Source organism: Oncorhynchus clarkii, chromosome 5 (assembly GCF_045791955.1).
Source record: "Oncorhynchus clarkii lewisi isolate Uvic-CL-2024 chromosome 5, UVic_Ocla_1.0, whole genome shotgun sequence".
NCBI classification, from domain to species: Eukaryota; Metazoa; Chordata; class Actinopteri; order Salmoniformes; family Salmonidae; genus Oncorhynchus; species Oncorhynchus clarkii.
Genome location: NC_092151.1, coordinates 48,326,830 through 48,347,337, shown reverse-complemented (window position 1 = coordinate 48,347,337; position 20,508 = coordinate 48,326,830). Strand labels below are relative to the sequence as shown.

Genomic DNA, 20,508 nt, shown 5'->3' with positions numbered 1-20,508 from the left:
TAAACCCCATGCTAATCACATTAGAGCACATTAGCTCAACCGTCCCGTGGGTGGGACACCGATCTGTAGAGATCCATAATTAATTTGAGTTTATTTAAGAAAATCCAAAGTGTTGGTATTCCTGATTCCATATATGATCGTGAGTCATATAATGCCTGATGAGAGCACAATCAGGAATACCAACACATTGTGAAATGGTTTGTCGAGATTGGTGTGGAAGAACTTGACTGGCCTGCACAGAGCCCTGACCTCAACCCCATTGAACACCTTTGGGATGAATTGGAACACCGACTGCGGCTGTTATAGCAGCAAAGGGGGGACCAACTCCATATTAATATCCATGATTTTGTAATGAAATGTTCGACGAGAAGATGTCCACATACGTGTGTGTGTGTGTAAGAATAGTGAATACATCAAAAAATGAAATAACACATGTGGTATCATGTAATAACAAAAAAAAGTGTTAAAAAACTCAAAATATATTTTATGTTTGAGATTCTTCAACGTAGCCACCCTTTGCCTTGATGACAGCTTTGCACACTCTTGGTATTCTCACATATGCTGTTCCCACATATGCTGAGCACTTGTTGGCTGCTTTTCCTTTACTTTGTCGTCCAACTCATTCCAAACCATCTCAATTGGGTTGAGGTCAGGGGATTGTGGAGGCCAGGTCATCTGATCAGCATTCCATCACTCTCCTTCTTGGTCAAATAGCCCGGAGGTGTGTTGGGTCATTGTCCTGTTGAAAAACAAATGATAGTCCCAATGTGCGCAAACCAGGGGGGATGGTGTATCACTGCAGAATGCTGTGGTAGCCATGCTGGTTAAGTGTGCCTTGAATTTTAAATAAATCACAGACAGTGTCACCAGCAAAGCATATCACACCATCTCCTCAATGCTCCTCAATGCATCACAGTGGGAACCACACATGCTTGGCGGTTGGAACCCGAAATCTCAAAGGACATATTTCCACCGGTTTAATGTCCATTGCTCGTGTTTCTTTCTCGTGTTTCCTTCAGTAGTGGTGTCTTTGCTACAATTCAACCGTGAAAGCCTGATTTACACAGTCTCCTCTGAACAGTTGATGTTGAGATGTGTCTGTTACTTGAACTCTGTGAAGCATTTATTTGGGCGGTTGGTAACTCTAATGAACTTATCCTCTGCAGCAGAGGTAACTCTGGGTCTTCCTTTCCTGTGGCGGTCCTCATGAGAGCCAGTTTCATCATAGTGCTTGATGGTTTTTGCGACTGCATTTGAAGATACTTTCAAAGTTCTTGAAATTTCCCGGATTGACTGACCTTCATGTTTTAAGGTAATGATGGACTGTCATTTCCCTTTGCTTATTTGAGCTGTTTTTGCCATAATATGGACTTGGTCTTTTACCAAATAGGGCTATCTTCTATATACCACCCCTACCTTGTCACAACACAACTGATTGGTTCAAACGCATTAAGAAGGAAAGAAATTCCACAAATTAACTTTTAACAAGGCACACATGTTAATTGAAATGCATTTCAGGTGTGTCATGTATTTCTAGGAGTGGTGGGTGTAGAGTCAGGCGCAGAGAGCAAACTTCCAAAGAAATGTGTTTATTGCGCATAGTCTAGCCAAACAAAAAGGCAATGCCCATAGAGCACGTATGTCTCCAAAACAGGGAAAGAACTTTAATAATGGGAATTGATGGGAAATTATGTAAATATATCACTAGCCACTTTAAACAATGCTACCTTATATAAATGTTACTTACCCTACATTATTCATCTCATACGCATACGTATATACTGTACTCTATATCATCGACGGTATCCTTATGTAATACATGTATCACTAGCCACTTTATACTATACTATGCCACTTTGTTTACATACTCATCTCATTTGTACATACTGTACCCGATACCATCTACTGTATCTTGCCTATGCTGCTCTGTACCATCACTCATTCATATATCCTTATGTACATATTCTTTATCCCCTTACACTGTGTACAAGACAGTAGTTTTGGAATTGTTAGTTAGATTACTTGTTATTACTGCATTGTCGGAACTAGAAGCACAAGCATTTCGCTACACTCGCATTAACATCTGCTAACCATGTGTATGTGACAAATAAAATTTGATTTGATTTGATTTTGAACATAATACGCAGGCAAAAAAAACAACAGCACCACTGACAGTAAGGATAAGTCCGCACAACAGCAAGTGGGCACTAGAAGTTTAAATAGACCACATAATGAACCAAAATGAGCAAAAGTTGAAAACAATCAAGACAAAACAAACAAAGGAATAATGGATCGGTGGCAGCTAGTAGACCGGTGACGGCGACCGCCAAGCACCGCCCGAACAGGGAGAGGAGCCACCTTTTAGTGGAAGTCGTGACAAGGTTGACCACCTCATGAAACTGGTTGAGAGAATGCCAAGAGTGTACAAAGCTGTCAGCAAGGCAAAGGGTGGCTACTTTTAAGAATCTAAAATGTATTTTGATTTGTTTAACACTTTTTGGTTTACTACATGAAACCATATGTATTATTTCATAGTTCTGATGTCTTCACTATTATCCTACAATGTAGAAAATAGTAAAAATAAAGAAAAACCCTTGAATGAGTAGGTGTGTCCAGATTTGGCAGGTACTGTAATATACTGTATTTTAGTCAATGCCACTTCGACATTGCTCGTCCTAATTTTCATATATTTCTTAATTCCATTCCTTTACTTTCAATTTGTGTTTATTGTTGTGAATTTTTACATACTACTGCACTGTTGGAGCTAGGAACACAAGCATTTTGCTACACCCGCAATAACATCTGTGACCAACAACATTTGATTGTGTGATTAATAAGATGCATAATGAATATACACACAGGCGAGTCAATTTATGTACACCAAATTATGCAAATTAAACCATAGACCGATAAGCATGACCCGTCTAATGTATTTACATCAACTGGTATTTCTATCAATGAATAGGCAAAAAATATATATATATTTGACAATGGGAATTTTTTTCTTACTCCCTGACATTTTTATCGGCTTTTCTATAAAGAAAAATCAAGCCAAAAGCCGGCTATTAACAGCTAACGGAAACCCTGCCCCGGTGATGTGTTGGGCTGACTGCACCACCCTCTGGAGAGCCCTGCGGTTGTGCACGGTGCAATTGGTGATACAGCCCGACAGGATGCTCTCAATTGTACATTTTTGTGTGAGTGTCTTAGGGGCAAGCCGAATTTCTTCAGCCTCCTGATGTTGCGCCGTCTTCATCACATCTGTGAGGATGGACCATTTCAGGTTGTCTGTGATGTGCACGCTGAGGAAATTGAAGCTTATTTTTGTTCATGATGTACTAAGTACTTTGCTAAGGATTGATGTTAAAAAACAACAGCATAGGGACTGATTCAGTTGATCTCTTCTTACTGCAGCTCTGCCCCACTTATTGCAGAACCAATTGTTTCTGGTGTTATCCCTATGATCTGGCAAGCAGCCAATGTAAGGAGATCTTTATGACTTAGATAACTACAGTCCAATTTCCAAATGATCTTGCCTTTCCAAAGTTTTAGAATCCATTAACAGCTTTCAGCTAAATACTCTATTCTAATATATATATCTATTTTTAATGTGCACCAATCCAGTTTTAGACCTGGACATAGCACAGCTTCAGCTGCTACGCTTATTTTAGGTGTGTTAAATTGCTTGGATCCTAAAAATAATTGTGCTGCCTTATTTATAGACCTTTCCAAGGCCTTTAATACCATTTACTGTATCATCACATTCTTATTCAACGGTTAACTGAAATAGGCCTGGATCAGGCTTCTTGCAAGTAGTTTGACAATTGTCAGACAGAAATCAATGTGTGATCTCTGGTGTTTCCTGGATATTACAAAAGGTGTACCGCAGGGGTCGGTACTGAGACCAGTTCTCTTTAATATTTATATAAATAATATTGGTCTATTTGTTAAAACTTGTAATATTCATCTGTATGCAGATGAGACTTGTGTATGCCGTTGCCCCAACGGTTGACCAGGATATGTTAGAGCTGCAATCTGACATTGTTAATTTACAGAAAGCCCTGGTTGTTTTAAAAATTGTACTTAATGCAGGTAAGACTAAATGCAGGTTTAAAAACTCTAATTGCCTAGTTTCATTGCTAATGTATAAAATAATGCACTACCAAACTCGTTCACAGGATTGGTTAACTCTTCAGGTCCTCTGGTAAATCCTCGTTTAATTTTAATGCCACTCATTGTTGGAAAAACCTACAAAATTCTTTGCGTCTTGATTCCCTGGTGCCGCTAGGGCAGTTTAGGACTCTGGCGTTGAGTTAATTAATTACAGTTGTTTCGATTGATGATAGTGTTTTATTTGTTGAAATTGTGATGTTGAGGTTGTCTTGTGGTTATTTGTATTCTTGTTTTAATTGTAATGTAAATTGTTCTTCCTGTTGTGAGAATTTTTGTACTCAGGGTACCATTTGGAATGAGACCTTGGTCTCAATTGGGCAACACTGAATAAATATGTAAGTTCATACATTTTCACCACCCTCTCCACTGCGGATTGGGGGGTTCTCTCTCTGTTGTCTCCTAAAGTCCACGATCAGCTCCTTCGTTTTGTTAACATGGAGGGAGGAGGTATCTTTTTTAGTACGTTTTTTTCTGCCAGACAATTCTCTCAAGATTCTATTTGATCTTTGGCAAACCTGTGACCGCAACATTTATTGCCACTCGTGGCAAACAGTTTACCAGGAGCCGTTTCTGGTAGTGATGCACCGACATGACATTTTTGGCCGATACCGATATCCTATATTTTCCTTGCCAAAAAATAAAACCGATATTTACAATTTTAGTGGCCTTTTAAGCATTCTAGTGCAGTTAAATAGGTAACACACACACACATGGATGCAGCGGTCTAAGGCACTGCATCTCAGTGCAAGAGGCATAACAACAGTCCCTGGTTCAAATCTAGGCTGTATCACATCAAATCAAATTTTATTTGTCACATACACATGGTTAGCAGATGTTAATGCGAGTGTAGCGAAATGCTTCCGGCCGTGTTTAGGAGTCCCATAGGGCAGCGCACAATTGGCCCAGCATCGTCCGGGCCATCATTGTAAATAAGAATTTGTTCTTAACTGACTTGCCTAGTTAAATAAAGGTTACAAACACACACACACACACTAACCAAAAAGGTATTTTGTTTGCATTTATGTATGTCCCCCTTACCAATAAAACATAATCAAAACCTATTTCTTTCACTTACTTGCTGTGCTGTTTCATTGTTCAGTCGTTTCATTCTCAACCAGGATTTCTATGGAACGCCAATGTCAAATAAGCTTGTTGCCCAATCAGGACCTGAATATGACTGCACGTCACATAATAATTTAACACATTCACGTTCATTAATCTTTACGTAGTTATTACACATCGATTACTCTCACTCGTATTTCATATGTCACAACGATTTATCGGTATGTATTCTATGTTGCTGGTAAAGTTGTCTCGCGCACCTACAGTGCTGGTCATAAAACAAAGCTAGCTAGCTCATAGATGCAAAACGACAATCTGTTTCAGTAGCTATAGCTAGCTAACTAACTATATAGCTAGGTGTCATCTAAAATAACCCTAATTTATAAGGACAGTTCTTATTTGATTAATGGTGGTTGGACCCATCTATGTGAAGCTAGCCACAATAAGGATTAGCCACAATAGTGGACTTTGTGGTTAGCCTTCAAAATAAAAGGCATAATTCTACTATTTGTATTCATTTACATCACTGTCAATTAAATACTTTTATTTTGAAGGCAAACTGCAAATTCGACTATTGTGCCTAATCCTTATTGTGGCCAGCTTCACAACACATAACCCGGTCTGGTCGAGCATCACTAGCCAGCTGCTTATAACGTTAGCTTTGGGCAACAGGGTTAAGTAGCTGGCTAGCTATTTATTTTCATGAACTGAAGTTCAATTTCCATAGGCAAACAACAAATGGCAACCTAGCTAATACTTAGTCACAAGGATTCCCAAATCCTTGCTAAGAATAATGAAAATGACTGCAGTTTCTAATGGTCATTGTTTTCAGGCTGGTGGTATTGGTGCTAGCTAGGTACCAAGCTAAAGCTATATACCCCAGAAGTTGCGGTCGAACAAATGATGCTTTTTTACCAACGCGGTATTGTCAACACATAGTTTGTGTCCGGGGTTTGCTTGTTTTTGCAGACAGTTTTGTACAGCTTTGACAGTGCTACTGTATCTTTTTTGACTCGCAAAGACTCAAACGGCATTCCATAATATGTATGCCGTGAAGCTAATAGCAGAGACGCTATTACTTTGTAACTCTGATAGGGCAACATCTGAAAAATAGCGCACTTGGTAGTGTGGTACCTGTGCTCGATCAGTCGGCGAAAGCCAACATCACCCACGCCAGAGAACTGTTGATTGTCAGGGGCAATGAATTCCATTATCTTGGCTTTAATGGATTTTGCCTTTGAGTTGTCTCGCTGATATTTTCTTACTCTTTCAAATGACTGTTCGACTTCTCGATCCACACAACAGACATTGTGTGGGATAGGTTATGAATGCTGTGTTGCGTCGTGTAGCGCAAAATTTTACGTGGCGTCATTACGTCATGTACCTGATTATATAGGTATGCACGGTAGCTTTGACATCGGTGTTAAGCTAGACATTCCGATATGTTCACCGATATATCGTGCAACCCTAGTTTCTGGTGAGCACATGAGTTCCAAGACCAGTAACCGTTGATGATGTTGGAAAATGGAAAGCAAGCTATCTAGCTAGCTACAGTATCTATCAAAGTTGTCTGGCGAGTGTCTAAGTTATTCAACTTGAACATTTTATTAGCTAAATGATGTCTAGTTAGCAATGTCATGTTTTATGGGATAGAGTGAAACACATTTTGTTGATACCAGTTTAAATCTGTCAGCGCCACTGATTGACTGGCTAACGCTTAGCTAGTTAACGTTAGCTATTATATTTTTGCACAATTCATGTGATAGGTAACTACCGTTAGCTAGCTAACTAATGATTTCCCTAAACACATTTTTTGGTGAACACGTTGCTGTCTTTTGGTACAATTATGCATATCAATAGCACAATAGCTAAGGCAGCTAGCTAGCAACAATATGAGTTGATTTGACATCAAAGCAAAACGTAACTTTTGAAGATTGATACCCTTGACCTACCCATGGTGTTGGGAGAGGCTGTATTGGGAGGAGGATGCATCAACACCCTGGAAATATGTTTGTGGTGCACTCACAACTGTTTTTGAGTGATAAATGAGTATTGTTTTCAAGATTGATAAGGTAAGTAAATGCATGTATTAATTCTCATAAATGTAGCTCATACATTCATTCTTTGTAACAATTGGATCTTTCATTGCTTTAAATTGGGGCTACAGGTAGCCTAGTGGTTAGTGTTGGGCCAGTAACCGAAAGGTTGCTGGATCAAATCTCCGAGCTGACAAGGTAAAAAATCTCTCGTTCTGCCCCTGAACAAGGCAATTAACAAGGCTGTTAACCCACTGTTCACCGATAGGCCGTCATTGTAAATAAGAATTTGTTCTTAACTGACTTGCCTAGTTAAATAAATAAAAACTAGTAGCTAGCTTGTATTGATCATGTTGTTCCTTCTCTCTTTCTAGAAGCAATCAGTTACAAAAACAAAGGTTTAGGCCTTCAATCAAACTGAGAACAGATAATTATGTGTTCACCAGACAGGTCAAGGCTTATTGTATGTAAGGCTTTGAGATGTAAATTACACAAAAACAAAAACAAATTGGGTTGTTTGAATGACCCAATTGCTGGGTTGAAGGCATTGGGTTGTTTTCTGTAAGTAGAGCAAGGTTGGGTTGTTGGTGCTGGGCTATTAAGGTTGGGCTATGACTATTTGACCCAGCAAGTGGGTTAATTCTCCACCCACCAACATGTGAAGTACACCAGAATAATGTGACTGATAAGTGGAAAACGGCTAACATTATTTTGACAGACTAATGGTGGTCCAGCCAAAAGCAATTTGGCTGACTGAAAACCGTGGAAACAGTAAGTAACAAATGTTGTAAATTATGAATTTGATGGTCATTCAGGTTAAATAGGTTGTCCTATCATAATTAGGTAGCTAGCTAATGTTAGCTTGTGCATTAGTTAGCTCTCAACCGTTAGCTAGCTAGCCATTTCCTGTGCTAATATCGCTAGCTGTGGTAACGTTTGCAAGCTAGCGACAATGCAAGTATTCTAGTTTACTGAAGTGTTGTCGTGGAATATAACGAAATGTATGTTATTTGTCGACCTAGCAAACTATGTCAGTGTCTAACGGTAGCTAGCTAAGTCTGACACTTCTGGACTGTCTCGGACACTGTTTCACTCATTAGCTAACGTTATCTGGCTAGCTAAGTTATCATAGCTAGCTTTGACTTATTCTCCATCTGGGTTAATTTAACCAAGCTACAGTGCCTTGCGAAAGTATTCGGCCCCCTTGAACTTTGCGACCTTTTTCCACATTTCAGGCTTCAAACATAAAGATATAAAACTGTATTTTTTTGTGAAGAATCAACAACAAGTGGGACACAATCATGAAGTGGAACGACATTTATTGGATATTTCAAACTTTTTTAACAAATCAAAAACTGAAAAATTGGGCGTGCAAAATTATTCAGCCCCCTTAAGTTAATACTTTGTAGCGCCACCTTTTGCTGCGATTACAGCTGTAAGTCGCTTGGGCTATGTCTCTATCAGTTTTGCACATCGAGAGACTGAAATGTTTTCCCATTCCTCCTTGCAAAACAGCTCGTGCTCAGTGAGGTTGGATGGAGAGCATTTGTGAACAGCAGTTTTCACTTCTTTCCACAGATTCTCGATTGGATTCAGGTCTGGACTTTGACTTGGCCATTCTAACACCTGGATATGTTTATTTTTGAACCATTCCATTGTAGATTTTGCTTTATGTTTTGGATCATTGTCTTGTTGGAAGACAAATCTCCATCCCAGTCTCAGGTCTTTTGCAGACTCCATCAGGTTTTCTTCCAGAATGGTCCTGTATTTGGCTCCATCCATCTTCCCATCAATTTTAACCATCTTCCCTGTCCCTGCTGAAGAAAAGCAGGCCCAAACCATGATGCTGCCACCACCATGTTTGACAGTGGGGATGGTGTGTTCAGCTGTGTTGCTTTTACGCCAAACATAACGTTTTGCATTGTTGCCAAAAAGTTCCATTTTGGTTTCATCTGACCAGAGCACCTTCTTCCACATGTTTGGTGTGTCTCCCAGGTGGCTTTTGGCAAACTTTAAACGACACTTTTTATGGATATCTTTAAGAAATGGCTTTCTTCTTGCCACTCTTCCATAAAGGCCAGATTTGTGCAATATACGACTGATTGTTGTCCTATGGACAGAGTCTCCCACCTCAGCTGTAGATCTATGCAGTTCATCCAGAGTGATCATGGGCCTCTTGGCTGCATCTCTGATCAGTCTTCTCCTTGTATGAGCTGAAAGTTTAGAGGGACGGCCAGGTCTTGGTAGATTTGCAGTGGTCTGATACTCCTTCCATGTCAATATTATCGCTTGCACAGTGCTCCTTGGGATGTTTAAAGCTTGGGAAATATTTTTGTATCCAAATCCGGCTTTAAACTTCTTCACAACAGTATCTCGGACCTGCCTGGTGTGTTCCTTGTTCTTCATGATGCTCTCTGCGCTTTTAACGGACCTCTGAGACTATCACAGTGCAGGTGCATTTATATGGAGACTTGATTACACACAGGTGGATTGTATTTCTCATCATTAGTCATTTAGGTCAACATTGGATCATTCAGAGATCCTCACTGAACTTCTGGAGAGAGTTTGCTGCACTGAAAGTAAAGGGGCTGAATAATTTTGCACGCCCAATTTTTCAGTTTTTGATTTGTTAAAAAACTTTGAAATATCCAATAAATGTCGTTCCACTTCATGATTGTGTCCCACTTGTTGTTGATTCTTCACAAAAAAATACAGTTTTATATCTTTATGTTTGAAGCCTGAAATGTGGCAAAAGGTCGCAAAGTTCAAGGGGGCCGAATACTTTCGCAAGGCACTGTGTTTGGTAGGCTTATCTCATGCTTGCATGGTGATTTTTGAGTTCGCTAGCGTTACAGTACTGGTTTTCAATTATTTCTGACAGGGGTAGCTAGTCAGACTTGTGAAGTTGAGAAGGATGGTTGCAAATTCAGTTAGCTAGCTAACATTAGAGTTTAGCTTAAATTTGATGTAGCCAAGTTCGTCTAGTTAGCTAGCTATGTTTCTAACATTTATTTATTTCTGTACTTAAATGCAGAGGTCAAGGGCCAGTAACTGTTTGGTTGCTAGTTCGAATTCCAGAGCCAGCAAGGTGGAAAAACATGTTTAATGCATTCATTTGTGCAACTGATTAGGTACCCCCTTTCCCTTTTACCCTCTGTTTTTCTGGGGAGGAGATGGACCAGAAAACGCTCTTGCTTTTGAATGACTCGACTATAGCCTGAAGTTAGAGAAGAACATAAAAGCCTTGTACTCAGTGAGTATTCTGCAAACACCAACTTTTTTATACACTAGAAGAGGTCCTCGGGACACACACATTAATACATTGGACTGTAGACACACCAAGCAACACACCAAGCTTGACCAGTAGTCGGGTCTTGCCAGGTACGTGTTGAAAGATTTGTTGTGTTTTGAAAACTGATTGTTAAAAGGAATTTATAATTCATTGAATACTTTGTGCTCACAAGTCAAATGTGAGAGGGCAGCCCAGATGACCAAGTGTATGGAGGTACATTTGTGTCTTTTTGTCGAGAGAAAAACTTTTTTCTTTTCAATCAAATATAATTGTCCTGAAAGAAAAAACGAGGCTTCAAAGCACCCCCACAACATGATGCTGCCACCCCTGTACTTCACGGTTGGGATGGTGTTCTTCAGCTTGCTAGCCTCCCCCTTTTCCTCCAAACATAACGATGGTCATTATGGCCAAACAGTTCTATTTTTGTTTCATCAGACCAGAGGACATTTCTCAAAAAAGTACAATATTTGTCCCCATGTGCAGTTGCAAACCGTAGTCTGGCTTTTTTTATGGTGGTTTTGGAGCAGTGGCTTCTTCCTTGTTCAGCGACCTTTCAAGTTATGTCGATATAGGACTCGTTTTACTGTGGATATAGATACTTTTGTACCTGTTTCCTTCAGCATCTTCACAAGGTCCTTTGCTGTTGTTCTGGGATTGATTTGCACTTTTGCACTTTTCGCACCAAAGTACATTCATCTCTAGGAGACAGAACTCCTTCCTGAGCGGGATGACGGCTGTGTGGTCCCATGGTGTTTATACTTGCGTGCTATTGTTTGTACAGATGAACGTGGTACCTTCAGGCGTTTGGAAATTGCTCCCAAGGATGAACCAGACTTGTGGAGGTCTACAATTTTTGGCTGATTTCTTTAGATTTTCCCATGATGTCAAGCAAAGAGGCACTGAGTTTGAAGGTAGGCCTTGAAATACATCCACAGGTACACCTCCACTTGACTCAAATGATGTCAATTAGCCTATCAGAAACTTCTAAAGCCATGACATTTTCTGGAATTTTCCAAACTGTTTAGTAAATACACTGTCAATTGAGTGTATGTAAACTTCTGGCCCACTGGAATTGTGATAGTGAAGTATAAGTGAAATAATCTGTCTGTAAACAATTGTTGAAAAAATTACTTGTGTCATGCACAAAGCAGATGTCCTAACCGACTTGCCAAAACAATAGTTTGTTAGCATGAAATTTGTGGAGTGGTTGAAAAACAACTTTTAATGACTCCCAACCTAAGTGTATGTAAAATTGGATGGAGGGTACGTACACTTGTGTTGTACAGCCATGTATTTGTAGGGTAATTGGGATGTATTAATCTGTAACAATGGCTAGGGAGTATCTATACTATAGTGGGACAACGTTAGCCTTATCAAATCCATAATGAGCCTCTACCCCCCACCCAGCATGCCAAATCAACCAAGATCATTTTCACATTCTGAGGTGTGTAACGTCACTCACTCACAACACTTACAAAAGTAATGCCAGCTAGCCACGTATTTGTAGATTATTTTTTATTTTTTTTGTACTGGTAGACCTCTTATACTGGTCAAGCAATTTGGTACACCTAGTTCTTTTTAAAAATTATATACGCATGTATTGTCTTGATTAAACTAGGCTATACCTGCTTGATCTGAATTGATTGTTGGTAACAATGACTAACTTCATTCTAACTAATCCCTCATCCCAGCATGGCCAGCATGCTGTGACTGCAGAAGCGTATACTTTTTTTCTCAATGCTTTCCCGGTCAGTTGAAGAACCCGGACAGGGACAGAGTCAGGGAATGGCTGCTAACCCAACCGTTCCAAACGAGATGGCCAGGTAGTGTAGCCAGCAGCTTAAAAAGTAGTGTTTAGTACACAAACATATTTTCCACGTTCAACGATAGAAAACTTTTGACATATCTTTTTTTTGTTGTTGTTATGAGTCAACTCTAAAATGACCCCATCCACAGCTGAAGAGCTGGAGCTAATCCAGGCCGGACTAGGGAAGAAACTACCAGAGTCACAGTTTATTCAGTGGTCTCCAATTTAACCTCTGGAGTTCAGAAATGATGAAGATTACACTGAGAGACAGTGCCACTCTGTTGGACTGGAATTTTGTGCTGATGTACAATAACACTGTAGACATCCTGTTGATTACCCAAGGTTATGTTATTTGTATGCAGCAAGGGATGGAAGGTTTTATTAAAATTTCAGTTGCTGCTGCAGTTGCTCATTTTTATATTTTGACACAAAGTTCTGTATTTGTGGATCTACTGTATTAGTGTTTACAGAATTGTACTAACCACCGTTCACTGAGCTCTGTGTCACTTTAGCATTGTTAAGTCACTGCCTGCTTTTGATTTTCATGTTAAGACACTGGATGGTATGTACACTAACTGTAAAGGTGACAGCTCGATAAATTATATGGGGGGAGAAAGTTACCTCAGGAGCCATATGACACCTATGGATTCTTGAACTCTTCTGTAACAGGATAGTGTTTTATAGATCACTGCATTATTAGAACGTACGAACGATTAACCTCTGAACTTGGAACCTGTTTTCTGTATGCCCAATGGTAGTGCCGTGAACATGTTACAATTATTCACATGTGATTATTTTAACACTGTTATACTACATAATGTTGATTGTTACACAGTATTTATCAGTTTTATATGTTCAAATGTTGGGTTTGTTTTTAGAGAGAAGTGTTAATTAACAAAGCTGCTTTGTGGAAATAAATGCCATCCGTTTACAATAAGTTTAACTGAAACAGTATGTTTACATCATACCAGTTAAGAGGTGGTGTTTTCTTTGTCAACAATGTATATATATTTTTTTGCCATTATCAAGAGCCACTGGGGCTAAAACAATATCCTACATACTGTGGGAGGACTGCACCTAAAAAGGATGGAGACTCATAACTAATCGAAGAGCATGCATGTATATGTCCTGACCTAAAGATGAGTCAGTGGTAGGGTTCACTTGACGTTGCAGCACAGCAAGATTCTCAGTAGACCGGGCATGGGATATTAGAAACAATGACCCCATTGTCAGTGTTTCCAGATTATCCTCCTGATAAAACAGGTCCCCCCACCTGCTGAATCTGGAATGCTCAGAAGAAACAAATCTGTATTAGTGACGATAAATTTAAAGGGAGATCTGTCAAGCCATTCACATATCACACAGACCTCTGCATAGTCTGGTTCAGACACAGGTGTTTGGAGCATTCCTATATGCCACAGCTGGTGGTGTCAGGTATGCCTCTGTACTTAAAGGGTAATTATTCCAACTCTCTGTGAAATGTTGCAGATCTGCTCGCAGACGAGGTAGGAACACATATCCCACACAGAAGCGGTGGATAGAATTTGACAGGTCAAGGTAGCCTTCTTCCTCCAAACTGTGCAGCAAGTTGTACTACTGACATGTCACAGCACTCCAAACATCTTTCCATAAGTGTTCCACTCTAACAGAGAAAGAAAAGGTTTTATGGGGGGGAGGAACCAAATCTCTGAGATCCTGTGGTCTTCCTCCATGAATAGTGAACACGGGTGGGTCCGAGGTTATAGAAATGCAAGTTGTTTGCCTCTGTGAGTGGTTACTGACTATGTGACACAGACACCTACCTGAAACATTTAAATATAGAGGGCTATGTGTCTCACCACTTGGTTATTGCAAGGCTAACCCCCAGGGAAATCATGACTTGGCAGCAACAGAGCCTTGATAGTCCATTGAAAATGGCTGAGTGTTTATGTGGTGTAAATCTGAAAATTAGCAGCTGACAACCGCTTCTTTTTTGTAGATATCAATTGAGATATGACTGTTCAATCTAAAGCAGCAGATGTCATTTTCAGGATACGTCAATACAGTACAGAAAGCAATCTTAGGAGGTTTGATGAGGAAAATGTCAAGGGTTTTTATACAGAAAGTAACTCCTCACAAGATGTTACAATACATTAGTGGTTAGGATGAATATGCATAATACAAGTAATAATTTTTTTCTTTCTACTATATCAATATTTACCTTGAAGGCCATCCATTTCTGCCGACTCACTCCATAAAGTATCCAAAAGCAGTTGCTGCTTTGTTATTGGCCGCAGTGTCTAGATAGAACATCTATACAAGAGGTAGCCTACGCTTAACACCAGACTGGTATTATGGTTGTTCATTAGGTAATGGGAAATATGCAATATGCATACAAAATAATATACATATCTTCCTTGAAAATCCATCTATACCGCCAAAGATGAAAATGTTGTATCTTGAAAAAAAGCATTGGAATTAAAAGTGAAATGTTTAATCTATTAACCTGTGTAACCGATGTGAAATGGCTAGCTAGTTAGCGGTGGTGTGCGCTAATCGCATGGTGATGTCACTCGCTCTGAGGCCTTGAAGTAGTGGTTCCCCTTGCCCTGCAAGGGCCGCGGCTTTTGTGGAGCGATGGGTAACGATGCTTCGTGGGGGTCAGTTGTTGATGTGTGCAGAGGGTCACTGGTTCGAGCCCGGGTAGGGGCGAGGGGACGGACGAAAGTTAAACTGTTACACCTGCTTCATTATTTATGTATTACCAGTTGAAGAACAACTCCAATACATAATTGAAAATGTGTCTACAATTTAGTAAGAATAAAAAAAGCTTAAATAACTTCTTAGATTTGATGGGGACATTATACATCTTAGTACCTTATCAATTTATGATTTGTATAAATGTGGATGACAGGGGAGCAGGAACAGAGTATCCTCGCCGAGCAATACAATGAATCTGGATCATTCTGGCAATGATACCTGCACCATCTATCTACATGCTGCAAAGACTCCCTAACTCTTCGCCATTGTACACGATGGACCATTGCTCGGAGACTTCCTTTGACCATTCTAAAGCCCGCATGGGGCATCCTTCCCTTAATGACTGACTTTCTGGTGTAACTCTTCATCTGACATATCAGAATAGCATTCCCTGACAGACAGTGTGTTCTTTCATCCAGCTGTAAATGGTCGACCCTTAAAGGCCATGCATGTCAGCTAAGTTAGCCAGAGGAAAAGCCGTGTCCAGGATACTTTGAAGTGTCACACAAGTAATTTCTCGTTTTGGCCATCCTACATTCCCACTATAAGAACTGATAACAACTTCATTAAATAGTGAAGGGAAAACATTGTGTGAGATCGGTGCTGACAACTTCAATAAACTGTTGCAGACCATCTACCATCTCCGCGGGAATATCAATATAATTTATTTACCCCAGCTCAAACAAACTAACTCTTGTGTGCATACAAACAGGAGATATTAAAAATCAATGGGTAATCTGATGATGATAGATATTAACCTATCCCTCACCCTTATCTGCTGAGCCATTCTTCCCTGCAATGAAACAATATTCCAATTAGTTAATGTTATATGATTAAAAACAATGCGTATATGATAACACTGAGTGCAAGTGTGTGTTTTAAAGTAGGCCTATGTATCATTAGCTAATGGAAACGCAGTAACATTTTTCTGCAAAAAAAGCTAACCGTTATACTGTCATGAAATATGATTATATATCGACTATGAAATAAATAGGACATGGCCTGCTTATGAGTTGCCATGAAAGAAAGTTAGATGAATTCAACTGAAAATGGTGAGAACAGTCATTCGTAGCTAAATGCTTTTGGTTAGCTTGAGAATAATAATTGCATGATTTATCCCTCTACTGTATGTATGTATGTATGTAATATAGTAGAATGTTTTGAACTGACACTGAATCGTAGGAGCTAACTACTAGCTATATAAAAGTTGGACAGAAGAACACCCAGTGCTGCTTACCTGAGATGCCATCATCACACAGTCCTTCTTTGTCGGTGTCCACTATGACTTCTTTTGTGTCGGAAAGAAAGGCTGAAGAGTATTGATTGTAACCAGACTGACACTCAAATAATGGCTGACAAATGGAGAAGCATCATCCACACCTCCCACTAAAGCCCGCTCACAGCTGTGGGGTCAAAAGTGCAAACGAAGAACTAGTGTTTCAAAAACCAAAAAAAAAGAAGCACTGAAAGCAAAGGGGGCAGTCTAGCCAAAACAGGGTTGTTGTTAGGGAAATTAAATTTGAGTTTTGTTTTCAAATACATTTTTTGTTCTCAAAATAAACAAAAAAAGAAACTTACCTTTTTCAGGACCCCGTCTTTCAAAGATAATTTGTAAAAATCCAAACAACTTCACAGATCAAATTTTAAAGGATTTAAACACTATTTCCCGTGCTTGTTCAATGTACCATAAACAATTAATGAACATGCACCTGTATAACGTTCGTTAAGACACTAACAGCTTACAGATAGTAGGCAATTAAGGTCACAGTTATGAAAACCTGGGACACTAAAGAGGCCTTTCTACTGACTCTGAAAACACAAAAAGAAAGATCCCGAGGTCCCTGCTCATCTGTGTGAACATGTAGGCATGCTGCAAGGAGGCATGAGGACGGCAGATGTGGCCAGGGCAATAAATTGCCATGCCCATACTGTGAGACGCCTAACACAGTGCTACAGGGAGACAGGACGGACAGCTGATCGTCCTCGCAGAGGCAGACCATGTGTGATAACACCTACACAGGATCGGTACATCCGAACATCACACCTGCGGGACAGGTACAGGATGGCAACAACAACTGCCCGAGTACACCAGGAACGCACAATCCCTCCATCAGTACTCAGACTCCGCAATAGACTGAGAGAGGCTGGACTGAGGGCTTGTAGGCCTGTTGTAAGGCAGGTCCTCACCAGACATCACTGGCAACAACGTTGCCAATGGGCACAAAGCCACCGTCGCTGGACCAGACAGGACTGACAAAAAGTGCTCTTCACTGACAAGTCACGGTTTTGTCTCACCAGGGGTTATGGTCGGATTTGCGTTTATTGTTGAAGGAATGAGCGTTACACTGAGGCCTGTACTCTGGAGCGGGAGCGATTTGGAGGTGGAGGACCGTCATGGTCTGGGGCGGTGTGTCACAGCATCATCGGACTGAGCTTGTTATTGCAGGCAGTCTCAACGCTGTGTGAAACAGGGAAGATATCCCTCTTGTGGTACCATTCCTGCAGGCTCGTTCTGTGCGTGATTTCCTGCAAGACAGGAATGTCAGTGTTCTGTCATGGCCAGCGAAGAGCCCGGATCTCAATCCCATTGAGCACATCTGGGACCTGTTGGATTGGAGTGTAAGGGCTAGGGCCATTCCCCCCAGAAATGTCCGGGAACTTGCATGTGCCTTGGTGGAAGAGTGGGGTAACATCTCACAGCAAGAACTGGCAAATCTGGTGCAATCCATGAGGAGGAGATGCACTGCAGTACTTAATGCAGCTGGTGGCCACACCAGATACTGACTGCTACTTTTGATTTTGACCTCTCCTTTGTTCAAGGACACATTATTCTATTTCTGTTAGTCACATGTCTGTAGAACTTGTTCAGTTTATGTCTCGGTTGTTGAATCTTGTTATGTTCATACAAATATTTACACGTGTTAAGTTTGCTGAAAATAAACGCAATTGACAGTGAGAGGACGTTTATTTTTTTGCTGCGTTTATATCAACTAATACACCCTGTACCATGGAATCGGTACATAAAAAATCTCTTCCCAACTATTTTGCAATCTGTATGGCACAGCTGTCAACATCCTGATCTTCAAATGAAACTTGTATACTTTCCTATTTATGCTATTTTTATTCCTCCACCAGTTTTGATATTTTATATTGGGCAGACAGACCAGTTCCCTACCTCCTCCCATTGCCACCTGCCTTCTCCATTTTTGGGGTAATGCTGTAATCAATGGGGAATAAAATGCATCAAGTTTTGTTATTACAAAATATTTGATTGCTAATTTTATTTTAAAGCCTCGTTTTTGCTTTCAGAAAGAAAAAAAAATATTGAAAAGAGAAAAAAAATTGCTCTCAACAAAAATACACAAATGTACCTCCATACAAGTGGCTTAACAACATCTGGCCGGCAAACCAGGTTGCAGAGTACATGAAGGAGACCGCGATCCAGAAGGCTCAGTGGACCAGACAGAATGGGGCCAAGACAGTCTTGAGAGTATCTGTGTCTGCTGAATACTCCAGGCATGGTGGGCTGCATGTTTTACTAAAACATTAGACTTGAATTTGATTCTGATTAGACCCACTTGACTCACAGGGAGAGCTGTGACAACACACGTCTAGAAAGGAGGCTGTTTGTTAATGCAATATTGGCAAATAAATTGTGCGACAGGGTTTGATTGGTTCTCTCAAATATTTGAATTTGAATATCCAATCATTGTAATAGACGCTCAGGGGCTGTGTGTGTTTTAAATGAGAAAGACACAGAGCCAACCCGTAAAAGCACAGTCCCCTTTGTGCCAACAACATCATTCCCACTTGGGCAGCAGGGTAGCCTAGTGGTTAGAGCGTTGGACTAGAAACCGGAAGGTTGCAAGTTCAAACCCCTGAGCTGTCATTCTGCCCCTGAACAGGCAGTTAACCCACTGTTCCTAGACCGTCATTGAAAATAAGAATTTGTTATTGCCTAGTTAAATAAAGGTAAAATAAAATAAATTCCAGACTGAAGTCAGGTGTTAGTGATTAATTGCAATGGAAAAGTAATTGTTTGTCTGGCTACAACAACACATTAGAAACAGCATTGGGTGTGGATACAGTGAGAACAAGTGTGATGTTGTGTATGTTTTTGTTTGTCAACCAAACAAAGTAGAATAAAATATCACAAAAGTAATTGTTTTTTTTACTACACATTGCTCAGGACTTACGCATTTTAAATCCAGCTAGGGGTCTTTGTTTCGCCAGCCTAGAGAGAACCAGGCCCAAGATATTGTCTTGGAAGTGTAGGTATAGTGTGAAATGACCCTGCTGGTGGTGCATTAAGGTGTCCGCATGCTTCCCTGACGAAACAGTAAGGAAGAGTTTGTGCATATATTATGATGACAATTTGTGACATTTTTGTTCGATTTGGACTTCGTTACGGGTTTTCGGGCACACCACATTTTGGGAGGAGGCAAGCCGAAGTCGATAGCTGAAGTCTACGCCCCTTCGTCGGTGATTGGTCGACAGTAAAGATTCTTCAGTAAAGTCGTTGTCATTCAACGAGAGACAACTTGTTTTCATACACATTTTCTCATTTAGAAAAATATCTTAGTTATATGTAAAATTGCGCAACTAAGATCTTTTCAGCAAAAACATAAAAATTCATTAACTCAAATATTTATCTTAGATCAATTCAGACTACTTTGAGGAAGTGTATACTGGCTACTGGGTCTCAAAATTGACAAGCAGTACTATTGCCGCTTTTTTCTTGTTTTTTAACCCATTAAATACGCCGTCATTGAAAATAAGAATTTGTTCTTAACTGACTTGCCTAGTAAAATAAAGGTAAAATAAAAATTAGTCTGTTACTGTTATTATCCAATACAAACGCATTGAATAACAAATAAACTACATGGAACAACAGTCCCCACAATGTAATCTAAAGGAAGTTTGTTCAGAAGTTTCTGACCTATGAGAGAGAGAGAGACATTTATTTTTATTTTTACATTGAACCCCTTATTTTTGGCACTAAACAGTCTCCATATATACTTCCACTCACACCGACATGTACGCGTTCGTGAGAGTCTCACCTTTACACAGAGGGGTCATATTAGTGTGTAGCCCAGACTGTTCGGACGAAGTTGGCAGATCGGCTGTACCGACTTCCAATGACTCCCAAGATGCTTTTGGGAGTCGTAGAGCAAAACGGAGATCACCATCGTGTGAAAACATGAGATCGCCAAACGATTCGGATGCTACAGAAGATTTTGAGAGAAGACTGATTTTCGGGATGTCTCATGGTCTGACAAACACCGCTCTAGCTCTCTCACCTTTCACCACAGATGTGGAAGTGAGAAATTGTCAGATGTGGTGGATTGAGACACATCCAATGCATGAAAAATACATATGTCTGACTTTGTCAATAGCAT

At 40.1% G+C, this 20,508-nt stretch overlaps 1 protein-coding gene across 2 annotated transcripts in view; it reads left to right on the top strand.

Annotated features, from left to right (window-relative positions):
- The window catches only part of LOC139408954 (calmodulin-regulated spectrin-associated protein 1-B-like), a 141,152-nt gene that overhangs the window by 49,269 nt on the left and 71,375 nt on the right, over nucleotides 1-20,508 (top strand). The window lies entirely within an intron of this gene.